This window comes from Manis pentadactyla, chromosome 6 (genome assembly GCF_030020395.1).
Source record: "Manis pentadactyla isolate mManPen7 chromosome 6, mManPen7.hap1, whole genome shotgun sequence".
Taxonomy (NCBI): Eukaryota; Metazoa; Chordata; class Mammalia; order Pholidota; family Manidae; genus Manis; species Manis pentadactyla.
In genome coordinates this window covers 114,224,122-114,237,837 of record NC_080024.1, presented here as the reverse complement: position 1 = coordinate 114,237,837, position 13,716 = coordinate 114,224,122, and positions in this window count along the sequence as shown.

The following is a 13,716-nucleotide window of genomic DNA, read 5'->3' as shown; positions in this document are numbered from 1 at the left end:
TGGTAGGTAGATACGAGATAAAGGTAGAAAACAGAGTTTAGGGTTGTAAGAGAGCAAATGTAGATGATCAGGTGTGTGCCTGTAGACTATGTGTTAATCCAAGCTAGACAAGGGCAATAAAACATCCATGTATGCAGAAGATTTCTCTCAGAACATGAGGGGGGAGGTTCTAAGCCTCACCTCTGTTGATCCCCATTTTCTCACCTGATGGCCCCCTGCGACTGTGCCTGTCTTAGGTTGTTCCTCCCTTGAGGAATCTTACCGTCTCTGCTAACCAGTCATCTTCCGGGGCCATACAGGGAAATGTAAAGTTGGTAAGTGAGAGAGAAGCCTTATTGTTTGAAAAGGTTAGCTTTTTACTTCTTTGCATATTTATACCCTGTGGCTTCTATGCCCAGCATTTGTCTTGAGGTGTCTTTACCACTTGGAAGAATTATGATACTCGGTAAATTCGACATGTGCATTGAATTCTATTTAAGGGTTGTAATTAGGTAGGAAGAAGAAAAGCTATAGAAGTAGCAGGCGGAAGAAAACCTGGGAAGATTGATTATTTCTTTGACATATCTTCTTGTAGAGTAACTTCAGCATGGATAGGTTTTAAACTACTAATTAAATTATGCACACACATTAACATAATAGGAGTACAGTTATGTAACCAAAGCATATCTGTAATTACCAGCCATCTCCAGTGAAACCAAGAAAACCAGTTAGGCACCTTAGGCATTTGTGAAAACTTATCTATGATATGGTGGATGTTGTCCAACTGAACTTGAACAGTCTGAGAGAATTCAGATAAATTAAAACAACCCATTCCTGGGGACTGTTCACATCCCATATCTTCTTTTAACAGTAAATAGTCTGTGGTTGTAAGATTTTGGAGTGCTACAATTTGCACTTCTCCTAATTTTTGGTTGAGTTCCAACAGTATAGATCCAGTCAAATTTGTTGTTTTACTGTATGCACAGGCCAGCTTAGATATCTCCTTCATCATTCCCATGGCAAGTCCAGGAACTGGTGGGATGAGTGCATCTACACCTGTGGCAGTGCATGGATCTTTGTTGGGGTTTTTTTTTTGGCTGATCATCTTCTTTCATGAGTCTTCCCAAGAGTGCTGATGTTGGAAGTTCTTTTTCATATCATATCTTAGTTCATTTTCGGGGTAGCCAAATTAGGCTTTGATCCTCTGTATAAACACAAACAGACCCTTTGCCTACACTTTTATATGCCCTTTATATCATTGTGTAGAACTCATTGGAGGTCACCACACAGGAACTGCTTTTTCTTTTTTTTATCATTAATCTACACTTACATGATGAATACTTTGTTTACTAGGCTCTCCCCTATACCAGGTCCCCCCTATATACTCCTTTACAGTCACTGTCCATCAGCGTAGCAAAATGTTGTAGAATCACTACTTGTCTTCTCTGTGTTGTACAGCCCTCCCCTTTCTCCCACCCCCCTATGGATGCTAATCTTAATACCCCCCTTTTTCTCCCCCCCCTATCCCTCCCTACCCACCCATCCTCCCCAGTCCCTTTCCCTTTGGTACCTGTTAGTCCATTCTTGAGTTCTGTGATTCTGCTGCTGTTTTGTCCTTTCAGTTTTTCCTTTGTTCTTATAATCCACAGATGAGTGAAATCATTTGGTATTTCTCTTTCTCTGCTTGGCTTGTTTCACTGAGCATAATACCCTCCAGCTCCATCCATGTTGCTGCAAATGGTAGGATTTGCCCTTTTCTTATGGCTGAGTAGTATTCCATTGTGTATATGTACCACTTCTTCTTTATCCATTCATCTATCGATGGACATTTAGGTTGCTTCCAATTCTTGGCTATTGTAAATAGTGCTGCGATAAACATAGGGGTGCACTGATCTTTCTCATACTTGATTGCTGCATTCTTAGGGTAAATTCCTAGGAGTGCAATTCCTGGGTCAAATGGTAGGTCTGTTTTGAGCATTTTGATGTACCTCCATACTGCTTTCCACAATGGTTGAACTAACTTACATTCCCACCAGCAGTGTAGGAGGGTTCCCCTTTCTCCACAGCCTCGCCAACATTTGTTGTTGTTTGTCTTTTGGATGGCAGCCATCCTTACTGGTGTGAGGTGATACCTCATTGTAGTTTTAATTTGCATTTCTCTGATAATTAGCGATGTGGAGCATCTTTTCATGTGTCTGTTGGCCATCTGTATTTCTTTTTTGGAGAACCGTCTGTTCAGTTCCTTTGCCCATTTTTTAATTGGGTTATTTGTTTTTTGTTTGTTGAGGCGTGTGAGCTCTTTATATATTCTGGACGTCAAGCCTTTATCGGATGTGTCATTTTCAAAGATATTCTCCCATACTGTAGGGTTTCTTTTTGTTCTATTGATGGTGTCTTTTGCTGTACAGAAGCTTTTCAGCTTAATATAGTCCCACTTGTTCATTTTTGCTGTTGTTTTCCTTGCCCGGGGAGATATGTTCAAGAAGAGGTCACTCATGTTTATGTCTAAGAGGTTTTTGCCTATGTTTTCTTCCAAGAGTTTAATGGTTTCGTGACTTACATTCAGGTCTTTGATCCATTTTGAGTTTACTTTTGTCTATGGGGTTAGACAATGGTCCAGTTTCATTCTCCTACATGTAGCTGTCCAGTTTTGCCAGCACCATCTGTTGAAGAGACTGTCATTTCGCCATTGTATGTCCATGGCTCCTTTATCAAATATTAATTGACCATATATGTCTGGGTTAATGTCTGGTTTGTCTAGTCTGTTCCATTTGTCTGTGGCTCTGTTCTTGTGCCAGTACCAAATTGTCTTGATTACTATGGCTTTATAATAGAGCTTGAAGTTGGGGAGTGAGATCCCCCCTACTTTATTCTTCTTTCTCAGGATTGCTTTGGCTATTCGGGGTCTTTGGTGGTTCTTCAACCCCACCTTTACCACTTCCAGAGTCACCTTGTGCCACCAATTTCTGAGCCTTTGAGTCTGCTGGGGTGCAAACCAAATTGTATAACTGCTTTTTTTTTCCTCTATAGGAGTTCTATTTCCTTAGGTCTTCTGAGTCAGATACCAGGTAACCATTTTCTTTTCAGTTCCCAAATATTTTTTGATTCTATCTCTTTCCCCATTTTCATTGTCCTTGTTCATTTACTTATATCATTTAAAAAATGCCTTACTGTCCAGCTGTGCTTTTAGTGGAATTTCAGTAGGATGCCTAAGTAAACACATGTATTCAATTTACCCTGTTTGACTAGAAATTCCATAGACACTCTGTGTGTTTAGAAGAGCTAAAGTAGGGTTCTGGTACGTGTAACCAAGAATCCCGGCTGGTGGGAGAGAGCATGGGGAGGCAGGTGGAGGGAGCTGGACTGGGAGCTAAAGCCCCTGCTCTGTCTCCATACACAGACACATTACACTGCAGTCAAACTTTAGCCAACTGGTTGCAGATGTAGAAGTCAGGCAGGTTTCTTTCCTCTGTATCTTCCTTTACGCTTCTCTCTGTGTCTGGACTAATCCCCCTATTTTCCTTCCTCACCCTTGATTGCCTGGTAAACACTCACCTTTCAACCTTTCAGAGGGAGGAGAAGGCTTACTGACTCCATAAAATTCTAATCCCTTCAGGCCGAATTGGCCCCTCTACCACCCCTTCCCCCCCACCCCCCACATTTATGTGTATGATGTATTTTACTATACTTGTCTGTTTACAGGTGTGTCTCCCTCTTGACTTGAGGCCTTTCCAGGTAGAAATTGTGTTTTATTTTATATGTGTTATTTAATGTGAAATACTTCACATTTCCAGTGCCTGACACATAATAGTTTTTAAATAATTTTTTGATCTTCATGAAACCATCAAGCCATTAGGTGATACATCCCTGCAAAAAAGATTCTAGTTTGCTTTCTGGATTTTATATTGGAAACAACACATGAACAGCATGTTTTTAAACAAAGCTATAGTTCCTGGACAGATGTGGGATTCTATTTCCTCCTCAGTATAAATTATCCTTTGAAAGCTGTTAAACTGCCTCAATTTCTCCAAATTGATCTCTTTCCAGAAGGTTAAGAGGAGAATGGACCAAAGAACACATCATTTTGTGCCAACTTCTCTCTGGCTATTGCAGACACACGAGAACTGCTTGATTCAACTGGAAAACAGTTTTTCATTCTTGGAGATCATGTAATGGTATAAATTTTAGCATGATTTTCAGAAGAGAAATAGTGGTCATTTCTTTTAGAGGGTCCTTTGGATGCTGATAGACTTTATTAGACCTATTTCATTTCCCCCTCTGGGTCCCAGATCTTTTAAGGCTGGGGCCGTGGTTACCCTTGCAGGCCCAGCCTGGAAGGGTGAAATACATGTGTACCCATCAAGGCATGCGGAGAGAGGATGGCTATAAACACAGAAGACTTCTGTCTACCAGGAACTCCTGGTGATGATGGTGAACACACTGGCTAGTCCCAGTAGTGATCAATTCAAACTGTCACATATTTCATTCATTCACCCAAAATGTACTGTCCCCCTGATCTTCACTATACAAATTATTAAATATTGAGAAGATTGAATAATTAAAACTCTGCATAATTAGTAAGTAATCATTATGTGCCAAGTAGTGCTTTCAGCGTTGTATGTCATGATCTCATTTCATACTAACCATCGGAGGTAGGGAAACAAAGCAGGAAGCGAGGTTTAAATCTGGTGATAACTCAGCGCAGGTTACACGGATGGGGAAATCTGACTCTCCAAGTTAAGTGCTTACTAGCGCCCTCTGCTGCCCGCTGTCTGCTGGAAGATTGTCCTCCCTTCGGAACCCTCCAGCCCTTCCTGACCCACTGTTACCCCTGCGCTTTCTCCTCCTCTCAGGAAGATTCGATTGAAAGAATAAAATTATTCTCTGGGGAACAGAGAATTAAAAACAAGAGTCCAGGGGAAGCTCAGTCATTAAAGTATTACATTTCACATTGATCTGATCGCTATTCTAATAGAACTACTCAGGATTCGGCTAAAATCCCCAGCACCACCCTCCTCTTTGTTTGAAGGACTTACCACACGGAGTACTTATGTCATCCAGTGGTCACCGGTTTCCATTTGAAAAATAGTATGTCAGAGTCTTGAAAAATCCCTGACATTCAGAGATCTGTCAGCATGTTTTACCTTTCAAGGCTAACAACAGGGGAATCTCAGGATTATATTTTTACCACTTTCATGAGTGAAAATGTATGCCTTGGGAATTGATTTGTCACTCCCTGGTTTTAACTTTCTGACTGTAAGATAATGATAATCATGTCTCTTTCTTGATTTCAGCCAAATCAGGAAGCAGTAAGTTGCTGGGCCATCTTGGGGAACAGTCGCCAGGGACTTTCTGTCTTAGATGTGCTGAGCTGAGTAATTTACAGAGGTCGGCTTGCATTTATAACTGACCCCACTGCTGCCTTCATAAAACCAGGCTAACAGGGGGCTGTGATGAGCATTTTAGCTTAGGCCAGGTTAAGAATGAACAATGTAATGGCTTTGGAAGAAAATAAAATACAGATACTTTAAAAATTGAATTTCAGGTTAGATCTGTCATAAAATTGTGCAGATGTGCAAAGTCTCTTCTCTTACAAAAGGAAGGACTATATTACTTTGCAGCTTAGTGTACTGGTAAAAGAAAAAAAGTAGAGAAATGGTGTGAAATAGAACCCAGGCCACTCTTAGCATAGCTCTTAAACAGTGAACTATCTCCATGAGCACCTAATAGACAAAATAGAAAGAATGATAATAAAAGTGGAATTTTCTGTAGAAGTCAAATGACATCAGTATGCTAGAAACCATTTAAAACAGAAAGCTCTTCATTTTGGAAATCTGTAAGCTCCTGTCTCATTCAGCCTGTCTCATTCAGCTGCTATAAAACTGTCCAACCTAGACTCAGGGGCTCATGGCAACCAGTGCAGAACACAGGTGTGCTCACACTCACACTGCAGGGAGACCCATGACACTAATGTCAGCACAGAAAATTTGGTGTTATGTGGTCACATATTAGTCTTTGGATGTTTTTCTTAAGAAAGATTTCTGTCTCTGGATTTTAAAACACTAACACTTTTCCTGCACTTTATATTTTTAAAGATTTACTCAATCAGTGAGTAAAATGTGGCTCAGACTGTTGCAAAGATGTACAGCTAGTTAGTAGCAGAGCCAGGATCAGTCTTCTGCTCCCCAACCTACTTCCATCTTCACCTGCTAGCCAAACTAGGCTACATCTTTTCTTATTTCAAGTATTGTTTCTTTGGTGATTGTCTGCCATCTTTCCCAGATTTCTGAACAACATCACCACCCAAACTTTTCTGGGAGTCTTAAAACTGCAGCATGTTTAAAAGCTCAAACATTTTCTCATTTGACTTAAACAAAATCAGTAATAAACTATCTGTTCCTTTTTATGTTTTGCCTAACCCTCTGTGCAGAGGGAAACAGGTCCTACCTTGCATCTAATTTTTTCCAGCACAATCTGTGCAACCTTGGACACACCTAGAAAGGGTGGGCTGCTTTCTCCAAGTGGGAAGACAAAGCTCCATATTGGTTGGACCCTCATTAGGAGCACCTGGCCAACTTGTCATCCTTCTGCAATTCTTACACCAATCCTACAGATGATACTATATTTAATGGATAAGGAAAATGAGGTTCAAAAGAGGTAAAGTCACTTGCTCAACTACCTAGCTAGGAAGTGTCAGATCCTGAATTTGAACACAGGCAGCCAGTCACCAAAGAAAGTGTGCTTTGCAATTCGCACTGCTTCTCCTACAAGGGGCAGTTTACTGCGTGGGAGTGTAGGGTTATATGTGAAAGCTAGGCATGGATCTTACTGATCGGATTGCAGTCTAAAATGGATAAATGGTAATACTAAGAGTACTGTCATCTCTGTGAAAGAGAGAGTGGGACCAAGATGGTGTCTGATAAGCAGCAGAACTTAGGAGCTCCATAAACATTTAGTAATTACAAAAAGGAGGGAAGACTTGCAATCCAAAGGCGCACACCACGCTGGCTAGTCACTGACCCGGCTTAACAGTGTTACTAGGTGGAAACACATGCCCCTGACTCTACTCAGATTAGAGCGCTGCTTTTCAACCTTTGCTTCAGACTAAATTTATGGGAGAAGTGCATGCACTGGGAGGAGTCAGGCACTGGGTAAAGCTTGAAAAAACACCACCAATGCCCAGTGTTCCTCCCAGGCAATTAAAGCAGAATCTCTGGGTGGGACCTGGTGGGTATTTACAAAAGGCTCCCTAGCTGGTGCTAAAGCTTAACCAAGCCTGGAGATCACCAATGTGTAAGGCACTGTATATGTTATGAGGGAAAAGGATGGAGGTATTATCAGTGCAGGAGCAACCGTCATGGATCTTTCTGAAGAGATGTGGTGCTGGAGGAGGTCTGGTGTTCAAGAGATGGACATTGGGCAGGAAGCCAAAGAGAAGCGGGGAGTCACCAAGATTATGGGTGGGAAGCGCAACTTCAGGTCCAAAGGCCAGCTGTGGGGCCTTCACAAGGTCACCTCGGAGCCGGGATGGCAGGTAGGGCAGGAACAAAACATGAATTCATTTTGACACTGGCTTTTGAAAAGCCCATGGTGATCTCTGCAGGCAGCTGGAACTGGGGTCTTACTATGAACTCAGTCCCTTACATGGAGATGAAAATAGAGCTGCGCTCTGTTTGGAGGTGTGGCAGTATCCTCTGTTGTCTCAGAAAAGCAGTTTTAAAATGCACTTTGAAGCAATAAGCAGTGGTTTTCACATTTTATGAGTAGGAGACTTGGCTGAAGGGTTCTGTAGAATGAAGATTCCCAGGCCCCCTCCTGAGACTCTGATTCACTGGGTTGTGGGTGGGGCACAGAGGCAGAAGTCTGAGTCTCCTGCAAGCACCCCTGGACCTACTTTGAGGAGCTCTGCTAGGATGTCACTGGGTGCATCAGGGACTGCTGCATGGGTGTGCAAAGAGACAGCAGGCAGGGGCTGGGCCCTTGACCCCTGAAGAAAACAAAAGTCCCCCCCTTTTTCTGGTTCATATTTTGGATTCTCTGCAAGATTTGTTTTGAAGAAAGGGCTTCATTGAGAAGAGCAGAAGGAAGTCAGGGATTATCACAGGGGATGACCTCAAGGTCCCCACCAAATTCCAACACCCTATGAACATCTGTGGAGGAGAATCCCAAGGGACAGGGAGGGAGAGAGCAAAGGAGCAAAGACCAAACAGGGGACAATGTGTTTATTTAAGGGGTTGACAAAGGAGATTACTGTTAAAGGGGAAAAGCTAAACATTTTAAAGCCTTTAGTTTTCAAATGCCCTGAAACCCACTTGCTGTACAGCTAAACCAGTGAAATGGCAATGGCAAGATAGCATTTTATTTTAAATAAGATATAGCTCTGAACCCTAGCTATAGGATCTGGGTCAGGAGGGTGGTGGTAGTCGATGATGGGAAATGAGACATCGTCACCCAGGATGGGGAAACAGCTTCCGGGAAGACATTATTAGAGCTGGTGGTCTTCTCCAATTTGCATCCAGCAAAGACTATAAAATCCCTCTCACTCAATTACAGAAAGTATCCCCAGAACACATTTCAAAGGAGGCATTCATGGAAAACATCCACGGAATATTTTGCATTGGAAGAGGATTGTACTGCTAAACATTTTCAGGGGCTCCAGATTCCATCATGGATATGTGAAAGAGCAAACGGGTAAGAAACAGAAAACAATAAAATTAGTATTAAAATAGAGACTTTGAATAATTTCAGAAAGTGAGCTGATAACTTTATAGTGTATTACTGTGACACAAAAAACCAGCCAGCCTGACAGACACCCCGGTGTCCTATATCCTCTCCCAATTCCAGATGGTTGCTCATCTCTCTGTAATGCAGTTGCTGTGTTCCCTGATAGGCTGTAAGCTCCCTTCTGGGGCAACTATATTACACCCAGTGCTGTATTCCAGTACTTAGCAGAGCCTGTGAGATAATGAGCATGTAATAAATATTGTCTGACTTTGATTGGCATGGACCAGATTAGAATACAGAAAAGAACTCTCTGTAGGTGACTTAATAGAAAAAGGATTTAAATAGAACCAGCACTGAGATATTCCCTAATCAACTGTAGCTCAGGTTATTCATATAAGAACCACACTGGGACATAAAACACTATTTTTGCATATGATTTCTATCTTTACTTACATCTCTGCTTAAGAAATGAATGATTCCATAAATTCTATTTTGTTCATTCTGTACTGGGAAATGTCCTTTTTTTAAACTCAAGTTCTTTATTATCTAGTTTGAGTCTCAAGTTAGGAACCCCTTCAGTTTTTCTTAGACTTCCTGAATGGGGTTGACCCAACCAGAATTTAGTCTATCTTGTGGTGCTCAGATTGGCAGAGGAGGCTAGCCACACCCTCTGTATGCAACCCCTGAAGTTACTGCCATTTTCATTGACGACACTCTCTGGATACAAGACCAAATCTGATATGGAACTGGCCAACATAGAGACCCCAGGCACCACCACCCAGACCTGTTCAGCACCTGAATGTGATCTGTACCCTACTTACAGGTTACAGGAGAGTGGGAGTATGAACCTTCTCCATCTCAGAAGGCTACAGGAAATTGACAAACTCCAGGAAGCACAGAGAAGTGCCAGGGAGAGAGTACAGAAAGGGTGCTAAAGGATGAGGTCAGACGTAATCAGCATTTCCTGCCTCCAAATCCTCTTACAAACCATTACTTTCAAACCCCTGTGGGGAAACCTGTCCTTCTTTGTGGTGCTTTCAGTGTGGCCAATGCCAGGGTCGGTCAGGATTCCCTTGCTCGCAAGCAACAGAAATTGCCTGGCTGATGTGGACTGAAAATGAGCATTTTCAAAGGATGCTGGAGAGCTATCAGATCACATGGTGGGGGTGGTATAGCAGGATAGGGTGAGGTTCCAAGTTGGAGAGCTGAGTTTACAGGTTGTGCCATCAGAAGCAATGCCCAAAACTGCTCTGCAGAACTGATCTGCTGAAAACCCACTGCTGGCCTATCCAGCACCTGGCACTCCAGTGCCTCTGCAGAAAGAAACTGGGCATGGGAAATTGGCGGCCATCCTCTTCCAGAGTGGCTCCTGTGCAATGGGGGCAAGCTTGAGCTTTCTGCTGCACGTTTGGGGCTGGCATGTCTGATTGGCAGAGCCTGGTCACCTGCCTTTAATGACACTACAAGGGAGTGTGAGAAGCAATCCTGATGCCATAATGCAAGGCAGCCTTCACCTGCTAAGGTAGGAGACTCCTAAACAGACTCTAACCTGAGTAAGTCAGGGGCTGCTATGATCATCATTGTCCACCTCTCATTCACACTCCTGTCTACCAGTCTCCATGTCGCTCACTGTCCTCTAAGCAGCCCAACACAGACTTTCCTTGTACTTTGCCCTGCTATCATCAGCAATGATTTTGGTATTCATGTGCATGGTCCATCAGACAGTCTAACTTCACAGGACTTTGAGAGCCTCAAATCCAGAAACTTCCACCTCTGTGCCACTCTCATCACTCACACCCGGCCTTATACCAAGAAGCTTGCTATTGCCAAGAACTGCTCTCTGTAACTCTTCACCTGCTATTCCCCATGCACACCCTCATCACTGCTACACTCACCCTTCTTCGGGCAAGTCCTCCAGTGCAAGTTAGCCTGTGAGTTGCTCTGAAGCCTCTCCATCTTCCCAGCACAGCAAGGAGCTGAGAATGGTCTAGGGGCATGCTCAGTGCCTCGTAGTCCTCTTCTCTTGATCATGCCAGCAAACCCCCAGCAATGGACCCACTGACACACCCAGGCTGCCGGTCCTATTGGAGAAGGTTCCTCAACTTATTGGTTGATGTTACTACAAATCTTTGGTGTCTTGCCTTCCCTGAGCCTTGAATGAGGATCAGTCCAGGATCAATCCATCTTTCCAAACTTTGTTCTTCGTTGCCCCCTCCAGAAGTTTACTTCATTTGCCTTGTATTTTCAACCTCTCCCTCTCCTGTTAGTTCTTGCTTCACAAATATCTTCAAGTCATCTTCTCCAGCTGGTGAGAGCCTTTGAGAAGAGCTCTGATTCTTTCATCTTTGTGCACCATTGGTACCCAATTCACAGTAAGCAATACTTATTTGTTGGGTTGAAGCCTTTCCATTTCCACAGATACTCTCAATATACCTGGAATTTATATCCTAATTAAAGCCTCACCTTTGGCTAAGGACCCATTAACAGAGAAAGGCTTTTAGCAAATTCATTAATTAGGGTCACTCTGCTGTCACCTTTCTTTGCTCATCTGAACTGAGGCTACCTTGGTTTTACACTATCATTTCTGTGTGCCAGTGAATGACAGTGAACTTGAACTTCACAGGTATTTGCAAATTGCATTTTACTAGTAGCTGTTACAATTAATATTGACACAGGATTTTTATTCTTAGTATAGGCCTGTGCTAATGAATGTTTTTTTATGATACTAATAATTATGAAGTAACAGTTCTCAGGGTAACTGCTGGTAAGAATAATTTTCCACATGCACTACTGATATGCATTTGACCTTGGGAGCACTAAGGGCAGGGGGAGTGAACACAAGCTGAAGCTCAGATTTGCTTGGACAGGACATGAGTTTGTCAGGGTGAAAAAATCACTACTTCAAAGAGATGAGTTTTGAGTTGCAATTTGAAGTAGGGTAGGGTGACACTCAGAGCCACAGGCCTGATACCCAGGGCATAAACCAGGCTGGGAAGTCAGGAGCCTCTCCGAGAGAAAGGCACACACCACTCACATGGATGGCCACATGCGCCGCGTGCACTTATTTGAGTCATGTGAGCACTTTCTTTCACAAACCTGATGGTGGAGTTGCATTCAATGTGTCTGATTCCACACTATTCCATACCTGTTTGACCAGCTGGTCCTGTTTTTTTTTTTTAAAGCCTTCCCTATTCCTTCTTCAGCCCCATGGTTCTCTCTGATGTATCTGTGACCTGGTGTGACCACCTGCTCACCAGATGCCCATCCACACTGCCACTTTCTGTGACCCAGATCTGGGGCCAGGGTGGCACTCCTGGGCTCAGGACAGGGAGTCTGCTTCCTCCCACTGTGGCTGAGCCAGGCTCTGCCCTCTGGCTCCTTAGTTCTAATGACGACGCCTCACCCTATTTCCTCAGCTCTGTCACTGGGCTCTTGTTTGCCTTCCTGGGCTCTCTGAATGGAAAATTCATTTGATGTCAGGGTTCTGCCTTGTTTTTGTCAGCCTTCCCGGCACCTTCCGGGCCTACTGGCCTTTCCCTGGGCTGGGCCAGGCCCACCTGCTGCAGACCTCCCAGAGGTGCTGCCGTGTGCCTGCAGTCAGATCCCCTCCCACCTGTCAAAATGGCACCTGCACCCCTCAGGTCTCCCAGATTCTGGCTGTGATTCCGTCCACCTCAGCCTCCTTCCTGCTCCCTGTCTCCTGCGTCCACCCCTGCTGCCCTCTCACCTGTGATGAGGAACTCCCATGGGGATCCTCTGGTTTTGGGGGGCTCTGTATGAGTCTGTCTTGTTTCTAAGCAAGTTCTCTTCATTTGGTGACTCTGAGAAGAGGTGAGCTTTAGGGTGTAAGACACTCAGGGTAGGCCATTCTTTCCATTGAGCATGTTGGGATATTGTGCCTGGCCAGTTCCCGGGGACCCCTGGGAAGTGCACAGGGGGTGAGGACAGAGGGAGTCACGACCATATCTCTGCCCTGAGATGCCCTCTCACAGCTCCAGCGCCTATGAACTTTCAGAAAAAGAAAATAGGTATTTATTCCTTATTGTGGAGAGTTTCCTTTGGAGAGTCTAGGCTGTGGTTGCCTCTCATTTTCACCTTCATTCAACATAGTTGTTCCACTTATGAGGTCAAAGTGTTATGGTTCCAAAAAGAAATGCTACTTACAAACAAGAAATCAGAGAGAGTGTTTTTTTAATCAAAAGACTTGTATCTTCTGGTTTGAAAATGGAGAAAGACTACTTTTTAAAAATAATGCAGTGTCATGCGCAGCTCAGTATAGGAATGCTGGGTGAGTGGGAGCAGTCTGAGTGAGAGATAAAAACAGGTTAGCTTTCATCAGCACTCAAGAGTCAAGGACCCTTTCTGAGTAGGAAATAGACGTCTCTGCTAAGGATTTGCCATTGGCAAGAAGTCTCTGTAGAGCTCAGAGTCACAGCGTCACTGCCAGGCAGAGTGCAAACCTGCAGCAGCCTTCCACAGGATTCTGAAATCTCAGTCTGTAATCTTGGAATCATGGCCCATGTCTCCAAATCCTAATACAGGTGCAGGAAATGCAGTTTTGTAACGATGAATATTGCCCCAATGGGATTTTTTTTGTACTCTTGGAAATTCTGATCTTATGTTTTCAATACCAATATTCAGACCCTGTGTCAGTATTCCCTGCCTTGGTAAATTAAACAGGCTTCTTAGTTGGTTTGTCTCAATCTACAATTTCAAAAAGGATCTCAGAAACTTCATTTATAAGAAAGATCTGATTCCTGCTGTGATGCTAATAAGCAGGCCCAATTTCCTTACCTTTTAATAAAGTCATCAGCAGAAACAAGTGAGTCTCAATGGGGTAATGCAGAGAGGCATTTATCCTCATTGGGACAAGGATTCTTTTCTTCATGACAGACAGTAAATAAAACTAACACCTAATTAGGAGTTTAACATAGCTTAAAATATACCTCCTTGCTTGGGAATCTAATGTCTTGAGTCTTAGTTTAGCAGGGCTCTGATTGGGCACATTTCCAT